Here is an 11,258-nt window from a genome sequence, read left to right as displayed (position 1 = left end):
TTACTCTAAATTCTGTTTTTTTCTCTTTTTTTTATTGAATATTTTACTTACTTACATTTCAAGTGTTATCCCCTTTCCTGGTTTACCCTCTGTAATCTCCCATCCCACCCTCCCGCCCCCTGCTTCTATGAGGGTGCGCCCCCCACCCACCCACTCCTGCCTCCCCGCCATGGCATTTCCCTACATTGAGGCATGGAACCTTCACAGGACCAAGGGCTTCTCCTCTCATTGATGCCAGACAATATATGGGTGGAGCCATCGGTCCTTCCATGTGTACTCTTTGGTTAGTGGTTTAGTCCTGCGAGCTCTGGGGGGAGGGGTACATCTGGTTGGTTGATATTGTTCTTCCTATGGGGTTGTGAACCCCTTCAGCTCCTTCAGTTCTTATTTTCAAGTTCAACTTTGTGCTAAGGTGACATTCTGAGACAGAAGAACTAAGGTTTTAACAGCAGGAAATGACATTGTGGTGAGGCCTATCTACCAGGTGCAGTATCTACCTACTTCCCAATGAAACTGGGTCTCCAGGAGAAAGAGGTGATGTTTACAGACAGAAAGGTATGGAGGATCTTGGTCCTCTGTTGTTTTCCGCTCTCAATTTAAACTAAAGAGTTTTAATCTAAATCCAAGTCGGAGATCAGACTTGGAGATCTCTGACTGGTGAAGGAAAAGAATCTGGAGTTTTGGTAGGCATCGGGCCCTCAGTGGCTGGCTTGGCAGAGTTCTTCTGCAGTCAGTTCCTTTGAAAGGTGGGAGCCTTTTCTTCAGAGATCTACTGCATCTTACAACTCCTGATTGATTCCCTGGGAAGTACATAGATTTTGCAAATGACAGCATGTGGGAAAGACATACATGTCTTTTCTTAGAATGTTGCCTTTTCTGAGAGTACAGGAGCATTAGATCCCTGGTCTCCATTGCAATAAAAGAAATCTCTGCAGACCATTGAGAAAGAACTCTCCCATCTACTTCTGCAACTTCATATTTCCATTTTGTTGCCTATAAACTCTAACTGAGGCTCTGGAAACTTTGTTTTTTTTTTTTAATCGGTTCACTGTGGTCCACTAAATTTACTAAATGCTTTGGAGATTTCCATGCTTTACCAGCATTTTCAAAAGTGCTGGTAACACTTAACTAAATATACTTTGCCTTAAGGCCCCCAGTTCATGGGTTGTGTGCATCTGTGGGGATGTTCAATGTGATGTGAGATGTCAATGTTTGAATGTTCCTTCCCAAACATGCTTAGGATCGAAAGTATCATGTAGTCTATGTTTTTTATTCATGTTTTCTGGATATTTACATATTCAGATGACCATCTTGGAAATGAATTTCAAGTCTACAAAATGTATTCATGCTTGATATACCGCACATATGCACAACCTGAAGGTAATTTCATACAATATTTTCAGGTGTGTATATTTTGACTATGACTGAATCACCTGATCAGATGTGTTATTTAACAGTGATGATATCCAACTGATATCATTAAAATCCTACTGATTATATTAAAATTGTCATGGATTTTAGACCATTTTGGACTTATGGCTTTCATATCAGGAGTCCTGTAATGAAGTTACATGATTCATAGAAACAAAAGTAAACTTTCTGCCCTATCATGAAGAGGATTGCTGAATTTATAAATATAGAAACTAATTGTTGTAGCAGAGATATGTATTGTATGACTACTTGCTATTGGAGGGGTACAGAACTGTGACCACCTTAGGCATGCCAATGAAATAAACAAAACATCAGGAATAGTTAGAGCTGTGGTAATAGAGCTGTTAATGTGTTCCATAAAAGGAACAGACAACAGTTACCTGGCTCTTAACTTTAGACTTCAGACAGGACTCACCACTACCACCTACCCGCCAGCTACCACAGTATAAATGATGTCAGAGCTCATAAGGCTTGGGTGTGACTGGGGATGGGTGTTGCAAAGATGCAGCATTCATCAGTTGTCACCTATGTTTGTGGGAAGTAGAAAAGGATAGAGCTGCCTTTGAGTCCTCAATGGTTCTGTGTATAAAACCAGTTGCTTATTGGCTTGCCAAACTAAACTTGTGCTGCCCTATCTGGGGTTAGCAGCTATCTATTTTTTAAAAAAATACTTCCCCAGGAAAAGTAATTCAACATCAGTTAAAATATTCTTTTGCAATAGAATGTTCATAGGTAACTTTCAGCCTCATGGTTCAGATTTGGGTTTAATTCTCCAAAATGTGTCTAGCCCTTTCTTGTGAGAATTTACTCTTGATTGATTATATAATATTCTTAACAGGTTAATAAGATTGTTACAGGAATGAAGAGACCAAGAGCAAGTCATTTAAGAGTGGTTACTGCTTTGGCCTATGACTTATGTTCAGTTCCTAGTTACTCGTATCAGATAAGTCCAGTTCCTGAGGGGTCTGGTCTCTCATCTCCAAGGACACTTGAATGAATGTGCATATTTATCATAGAACCTCATAGAAATGCTCATAAATAACAACATCATTTCCTATAAAATATGTATGCCTTTTCTAATCATATGTATAAAATGCCAGCCTGAAGTAAATCTTTGATGTAAGCATAGACACTTTTGTTGATTTTTCATTAACTTCTTTTGGTGGTATTGAAAGTTGTTCTGATTTTAAAGTTGAAATGAATCTGAGTTGGCTGAAGTGCTAAAGAGCAAAATTCTGTTTAAAGTATTTCTTATCGAGTAATTCACAGAAAGGGCAGAAATCATGTTCCCAAGACATCATTTATGAACAGTCAGAAGAAACTACTAGAAGATGAAAGGAGAGACATGAACCAGCCCAGCTAATATAACAGATCTCTGAGACCAGCTAGCCTGAAAATGCCCATATTTGGACTGAGGCTATCCTAGACAACTGGAAAAGACTGTGCTGGGTTGTTGGGTAGAGTTTTCTATCCTATTCAGCCACAGAATATTCATTCCAGACAAATAGTACAGTAAAATGCAAATGTGGAGAATGAATAAACAATAATGTCTCATTTTTGTTAGACCAGTAAGTTTCTTTTACAATTGTGAAGCTATAGTAGAAGCTCAGAGCAGTCTTAGGCTGAATTGATGATATTGAGTTTCACTCCTTTTTTTCTTAAATTTTTTGAGTGGTGCTGAAGTTATCTTTTAATATTTTAAAATGGGAGAAACATAAAGTTGAGTGGGTACTAAGGTGGGAGGATCTGGAAAAAGTTGAAAAGGGGGCAAAACATGATCAAATAGTGTAAAAACAACTTTGATTTGTCAAGTGCAATTGCTATTTTGGAGGCTTATTGCTGAATAGTGTTACCATTTCTAGTTCTTTTTGAAGTCTGGCTGACTAGTTCAGCTCAGCTGTCCTGGCTTAAACTCCTCTCCAAACCAACTATTTCAAACTGGCTTCCCTTGGCTTCTCACTGAATTGCTCTGCTTGGAAAACCTGCCTCTGAACTCCACAAACTGAACTTCTTTGAACTGAAATTAACCCACCTCTCTCCCTCACTGCTCTTAAGTAGTCTCTCTTTCCTGTTTGTTCTCATAAAGAGTTGACCTTATTCTATCTCTGACTCATTTTGTCAAATCTTTCTCTGATTGCTCAGTTTGCCTATCAATTAGTCATCATTGTTTGGGATTAAAGGTGTACACTAAGAGCATGTCTGTATTCCAGGGGGATCACACAGACCTAGGTCTTTGGATCTGATCCCTTGCCACAGTAGCCAACATTCTTCTACAAAATATACTATATGAAAAATATTTTAATAAAATAATGAAAAAGATTTGGTCTTTGGTCTCTGAAGGTGCAGTAGTTGAATTCTGAGGTAATTATTATACATAAACATTCTGTTTTTGTAGGGCATATGGTGAAGATTCATCTCCTTAGCCACTTAGCCTGCCTGAGAGAAAACGTTGCAGTGTTCTGCATACAGCAGAGAAGCTTTAAATATTGTGTGGAAGTGAGAGGCAGAGCTGAATGAAGGAAGTGATTTGAAATGACAGTTTCGTTGGAAATGTGTAAAGACACTGTAGCTTGGACTTGAATTTCAGCTTTGTAATCCTTACTACACAGAAAAAAATCCAATTCGTTCGTTATGAATAAAATATATATGGAAAGCCATAGTCTCTCCATACATATGTTTGAGAGGATGCTATGGGGCCCCCTGGGATTTGTGGGTCAAGAGCTGTTAGCACATGGCAGTGAGCAAAGATCTTTCAATGCATTGGTCCTTCAATGTTTAATGTTAGACTCCAGGCCCAGGGTCTACAACTTTCATTAAGAAGCATTAATCCTTATTCACATGGAGAACATAGTTTCATTTTTCAACCATGCCAAAGTTGTATATGTTTTTATAAATATCGTTCTAACTTTGTAATGCATGTTTGATTGGAATTAGCAGTATGGCTAATTAATCTTTAGCTTCATGTCACAGCAATAGAGATGCGTACATATAAAGAATTATAATAACAGAATATGACACTTTAGAACAAGAAATGCTAAGCCTCACTGTTGTTATATCTGTACTTTTTATAAATAAGTAGTGAATATTCACAGAAACTTAGATGCATATTCACATAATATATATGTATATATATATATTGAAAGTATATATATTGAAAGTATATATATATATATATATATATATATATACATATATAGTGTATTTTTTCCTCATCAATAGCATAAAAGTTTTCAAACTTTGGCACACATAATTTTATAGTCCCAAGATGCTAATGAGACAAAACATTGAAGGCTGGGGAAGGGAGAGTAGAATCTTATATTATTCACTAGATTTAACTGTATTTAATTTATTCAATATTTTATTATATATGAATGTTTTGAGAGCCAGAGGGATAGGGAGACAAAGTGAGTTTTCTAAAGTTCACAGAACTTTATATAGGAAGTAACTTGGGGTTTGTAAGCAATGGTTCCTGAATAGGAAAAAATGTTATAATAATAACTTGCTGCTTTGAAACATATAAGATTTCTAATTGCCATTCAGATTGAATTCATCCATAATCTAACCGTCAAAACACTGTGGGGCTGAAACTAATCTCAACTAGATTAAGTAAAGGTTTAATATTGCTATAATGGTATGTTAATATATAGCACACATACTACACAACTGCTCACAGCAAAGTCAGGAGGCAAACGCAGGGAGGTTCATTTATTCTCTTTAATTGCTAGCACATTTTATATTCATTAGCTTCTGGGCCATTTTAATCACATGAGTTTAACACACTCAAAATAAACATCAACCAAAGTTGCCAATGCCATGTATAAAACTTGCTAACATATTATGTCAAACACATTAGACATACAAATTTAATTGAACAGTATTTTTGTGCCAGGCAGAAAGGCTTGAACCAAATGCAGATGTGTCACATACATAGATGGTTTGAATATATAGGTGAGTTGAAGCCATAGATTAGTAAAATACATAGATGCATTTTACTTTGTGGTTATATCAATAGGCATAAAACTACAGACAGTTTTAGAAGACGGGATCCCCTTGAAGAGTTCCTTAAGTTCTTACAAATATGTTTGTAGAATTCATTACTAATTGCTATAATATCAGGAAAATGTGTAAATATGTAAATGTGTATCATATAGCAGGTATAACTGAATTGTATAATGTCATATATAGGGTGATAAAGCCGAAAGAAAAATAATATTATAGTTGTTTAATAACATTTCCTGCGATTGCAAGAAGTGTTTAAATATGTTTAAATATAAATGTCAAAAGATCAAGCAACTTAGGTGTATTACAACATACATTTCTTTTTTTTTTTTTTTTTCCTGAGACAGGGTTTCTCTGTATAGCTCTGGCTGTCCTGGAACTCACTCTGTAGACCAGGCTGGCCTCGGACTCAGAAATCCACCTGTCTCTGCCTCCCAAGTGCTGGGATTAAAGGTGTGCGCCACCACTGCCCGGCCAACACTTACATTTCTAAAGCCAATTAATGCCTAGGGAAATGTAATCACAGAACTTTATGTGGGTTTGTAAGCAATGGTTCCTGCGTAGGAAAAAATGCTATAATAATAACTTACTGCTTTGAAACATGTAAGATTTCTAATTGCCATTCAGATTGAATTCATCCATAATCTAACAGTCAAAACACTGTGGGGCTGAAACTAATCTCAACTAGATTAAGTAAATGTTTAATATTGCTATAATGGTGTGTTAATACATAGTACAGTTGAATGCCAATGTCTTGCATTTGGTTTTTATAAGCAAAACTGAAAAAAAAAAAAAAACAGGAGAAAACATTCTATTAAAAGGGTTCTGTTACAACAGAGAGAGGCTGGGATAAATCATTTTCCTCTTTAAATTGGGAATGAAGTTTAAGTTTAAATTCTGAATGGTCATTGAAGAGAAACAAAAAGGCAGACGAGCATCAGACATGTTATATATAATGTTACTTAACATGTAACAATTGCTTATGTGAGTTTGGATTGACTTGTTCACTATAAAATCAAAATAGAACCTGCTTTTTTACGTGAAAACTATTTAACTAATAATGGTAATGTTATGATCTTGCCTGAATTCAATAGTATATTAAGCAATTAATTCCAATGTCTCCATTATAAAAATGCTGGAATGAGGCCATTACACTTCTCATGCAAATTTGCTTGCTCTTGTTGTCATCATTCATTATAGCAGTCAGGGGCATAGACCTGTCTCCGGAGAGTTATAAGCACTAACAAAGAAGGGAAGAGTGACTGTGTAAGCATCCTGCTTCTCATGAAGGTTTCCCTTCTGGAGAGAGTAGCATGGGCATGTACTCTCTGAAGTCACCTTTTCTTTGATCAGAACATTCTCTGTGGCAGCAAAATGTGTCATTAGCAAAAGAGTAATTCAACAAGAGACAATTTTCTGGGGTTGGAAAGACAGCTTGGTAGTTGAAGCTACTAGCTGCTCCCCTAGGGAGTTGGGTGGCTGCCTAAAACCACAGTTTCAGGGGATCCCATACCTCCTTCTGAATGTGAGGCACATTCATTCACTACAAAACTACAAACCACACGTATACATGCCTACATTTGTAAAACAAATAAACCTTTAAAATAAGAACAATGATGATGATGATAAAACCAACTGTGATTACTAAAGAGGCGCCATGATTGTCTAATGGAGTAATATTTCTTGTTGAACAGTGAGGCACAAGAGAGGTTCTCAAAGCATTCCTTATTCTGAGTATTAAGAAATATAATATTTGAGGTAATTATTCATTTAGGAGAGGTGAACGAGGACCTCTAGTCTTCTATTTTTTGTTCTTGACTTCCTTTACAATTTTTTGGATAAACAGCACTCCATCTTTTAAGTCCCATGGAGACCTAGAGCCAAAGGAATATCTCATTTGACATGATGTCAAACACAAGTGTGCAGCAAAGAGATCTGTAGTGCTAAGTTAATTCATATCCAGGACTGCTTGTGTGTAAATCACACTTATACACCTGGGTACTGCTCCACATCCCTGTTGTTGTATGTGTGTGTGGAGAACAACACAATGCACCTGTCACAGGGCAGAGCAAGTGATAGGCATTTAATGTATTAACTCTTTTACTGTAACTTAGCTCATTATAAAAGCAGTCTATGGAGACAAAAGCATTGGAATGTAATTATAAATTATGAGCAATTATAGAGTATAAAAGTTGGTGATTTTAAAAAGTATTTTTATTTATTTGTGTGTGTTTGTGTGTCCACATACACGCGTGTGTGTATGCATGGTTTCATAGTGTGCTTCTTTTCTTTTCTCTCTGTCCCTGTCTCTGTAGCTGTCTGTCTTTCTGACTCTCTTTTTCTCTGTGATGTAGGTGTGTGTGTGTGCATGCATGTGTGTGTGTGTGTGAACTTATACAACTTGCATATAGGTGTTTGTGGAAGTCATAAGACCATATCAGAGCTCCATGGAACTGGAATTACAGGCAGCTGTGAACCACCTAACATGGCCATTGGTGCTCTTAACACTTGAGCCATCTATCCAGCCTCTAGGGTAATTCTATAAGTTAGATTTAAAAGAATTCAACATGAGAAAAAATCTTATTTTAAACTGAGTACTTCCAGTGAATACTTGCCAAGATAAACACACTTTACATGTGCACGAAGAAACATCTAAATTAATCATTTTGTTTAGTATATGTCTTTGATCTCATCAAAAGCAAATTTGATATCTGAGCCTACCCATTAAAATTTGCACAAATGTTTATTAATCTCATGTAACTGTTATTTTTACTAAAATAATTTGTAAATAAAAATATTTGAAACTTATGGTAGCCTTCTTAGGACTCATCATATTAAAATATCTTTTACTTTGAACAGCATTACCTCCTCAATTTTTCAGAAGTGTATTCGGAGTACATCTTCCACTTCTCTGAATCAAATGATTCCAGATTTTTTTTCAAGAATCTATGCTATATTCTTCTTTAATCTGCACATTAAAAGGTAACTAGTAATTTTTCAAGTATATAAAAAGATATCTGTAGAAACACAAATGATAGTTTATTACACATAGATGATGTATATACTCTCAATAGAAGGTTAGACACAAAACAGTGTCATCTTGATTTTCGTCAAACTTGGAAAAAGTGAATATAAGCTTTCTTGTCCATTTTGCCCACTGGGGCTCAGAAACCTATATTTGGAGGCCAAGGGCAGATGTTTATTGATTTACAATTAATAATGCATAGAATGAGCCCTGTACTTGGATTTCCACACTGGAACCTCCTTCCAGTTGAATAGTATCTGAGTTATAGCCTGGTGGTCCGTTGAGACTTTCTTATTTGCAGAGTACCTTCAAATAGATCCTTGACAACAGGAGTAAAGAGTATTTTGGTCCTAGCACTGCAGTATGCTCTTCTGAATTTTATTTGTGCAGGAGTAACAGCAGACGATCTTCTTTGCCGACTGGGGGTTTTAGATGGCTGAAGGGGTGGAAGACTGCTTCATGGCTTATATACTCTATCTTGACCAGGAGGCTACTGTACGCTGTGAATCAACTAGACAGCAGGCAAGTTATCATGGGACTTTAAATCCCATAACACATGATCGACATTAGAATGAAAACACACGAGAATTAGGAAGTGCTCAATATTTATAATCAAATTTTAAAAATTATTCATGGTTTCAAGACTTTTAGCACAAAGATGATGCTATTATTATATATTTACATTAAATTCAGAACAAAAAATAAGGCTTATACGTAATAGTCATTCTCTTTAATGAAAATAGAGAAAAAAAGAAACAGTAGAACTAGTAGCTCCCTCAGTTATGTATAGCACAAACAATGCATATTTAGAAGGAAATTGCATAATGCCTATCTTTTGTTGAAATATATTGAAAAAGGAAGGTAATCTTTTGCTTCAGTTTTTTGTGGGTTTTTTTTTCATTTTTTCAAATTACTAACTTTATGCAGGAAAATGAAATTTTATTAAAATAAAACTGCTAATAAAATAAGTGAAAAACATCTCCTCCCTCCCCAAAGATAAAAGCAGATAGCTCCTACCCGTGGTCCATTGAATAATTACAATTCTATCCCATTTTACAGATCAGGAGACTGAAAGAAAGATACACAGAGATGGAAGATTATAAAGCAGGGTGGGAGCCTATGTGGAAAGTTCTAAAAGGCATGATATTATCACATGCATTTTGCTGCTTAATGTGGCAGTTTGAATTTTTCTATTTTCCTCATTCATCAGTTAATAATTATGGGATGCAAATGAAAGAGGAGTATTTTTACACAAACAGGCTTGAAAGCCATGGGGCAAAGGAAGTGGGATGCAGAACAAGAGTGTGGCTCCCTCTGTGCTTACGAACGTCCACATGTCTCTGCATATCACTGCTAACCTCTGTGCTTACGAACATCCACACGTCTCTGGATATCACTGCTAACCTCTGTGCTTACGAACATCCACACGTCTCTGGATATCACTGCTAACCACTAGACTACCTTTATGTTTTCTCAGCTTTTCTTGTACACTTGTGTCACAATTTCTTGATATTCTGAGGGGTCTAAATATTAATGTTCCACATTTAATAGGAAGAGAAATTTAGTGAGACCCACAGAATTAATTTTTGATAATTAAAAAGTTTCAGTGAGTTGTCAGTTCATATAATGCATTTATAAAATATTGGTGATCTTTCAGCAGAAAAGCTATATTCTATTTATCTATCTGTCTGTCTATCTATCTATCATCTATCTAACTATTTATATATCTAATATGTATTAGAAATAATTAATTATTTAAAATACTGAATATTGTTTGAAGAAGTTGGAAAGATAAATAGAAAATAATACTTCATCACACTGCGTAAACATATTTGACAACATGATGTACATATGACAAATATATATGCATACATATGCTCATACACATATATATATAAAATTTTAAAATTATATCTTTGTTAAAATGTAATTAAGTTAAAAGAAAATGTTAACATATATTAATTTAAACATTATGATATAAATTGTATCTGAATAGATACAACATCAATGTGTATACACATAGAAATAGCATTTAGACTTTAGGCTTATTGTGGCTTAAGTAAAAGAAAAAAATAGACAGGGTCTTTTCTGAGCCTCGAGATCTCACTTTTGGCTTGTCTGACCAGCCTGCTTGCTTTATATTCTCAACTTCCCATGTGCTGGTAACACTGAACAGAGCATTGCACTCAGTCTTTTGAGGAAAGTTGTGCTGGTAACATTGAACAGAGCACTGCACTCAGTCTTTTCAGGATTCAAGGAATCCAAATTCCATTTCTCTTGGTAGAATGGCAACTCCTTTACCTGCTAAGCCATCTCTCCAGCCCTGTGTATATGTTTTTCCTTAACAAACTCGGTGAATGTTACCATTCCCATCATCTTTGGAGACTGAAACGAACTAACAATTGAAGTTAAAAAGATGCATCCACCTCTGTATTTGTCAGGCACTGGCAGAGCCTCTTAGGAGACAGCTGTATCAGGCTCCTGTCAGTAAGCACTTGTTGGCATCCACAATAGTGCCTAGGTTTGGCAACTCTTTATGGGATGGATCCACAGGTAGGGTAGTCTCTGGGTGGCCTTTCTTCCAGTCTCAGCTCCATACTTTATCTCTGTATCTCCTCCCATGGATATTTTATTCCCTTTTCTAAGAAGGACTGAAGTATCCACTCTTTGGTCTTCCTTCTTCTTGAGCTTCATGTGGTCTGTGAATTGTATCTTGGGTATTCTGAGCTTCTAGGCTAATATCTATTTATCAGTGAGTGCATACCGTGTGTGTGTGTGTGTGTGTGTGTGTGTGTGTGTGTAT

Source organism: Mastomys coucha, unplaced genomic scaffold (genome assembly GCF_008632895.1).
Source record: "Mastomys coucha isolate ucsf_1 unplaced genomic scaffold, UCSF_Mcou_1 pScaffold4, whole genome shotgun sequence".
NCBI classification, from domain to species: Eukaryota; Metazoa; Chordata; class Mammalia; order Rodentia; family Muridae; genus Mastomys; species Mastomys coucha.
This window is presented reverse-complemented; position numbering follows the sequence as displayed.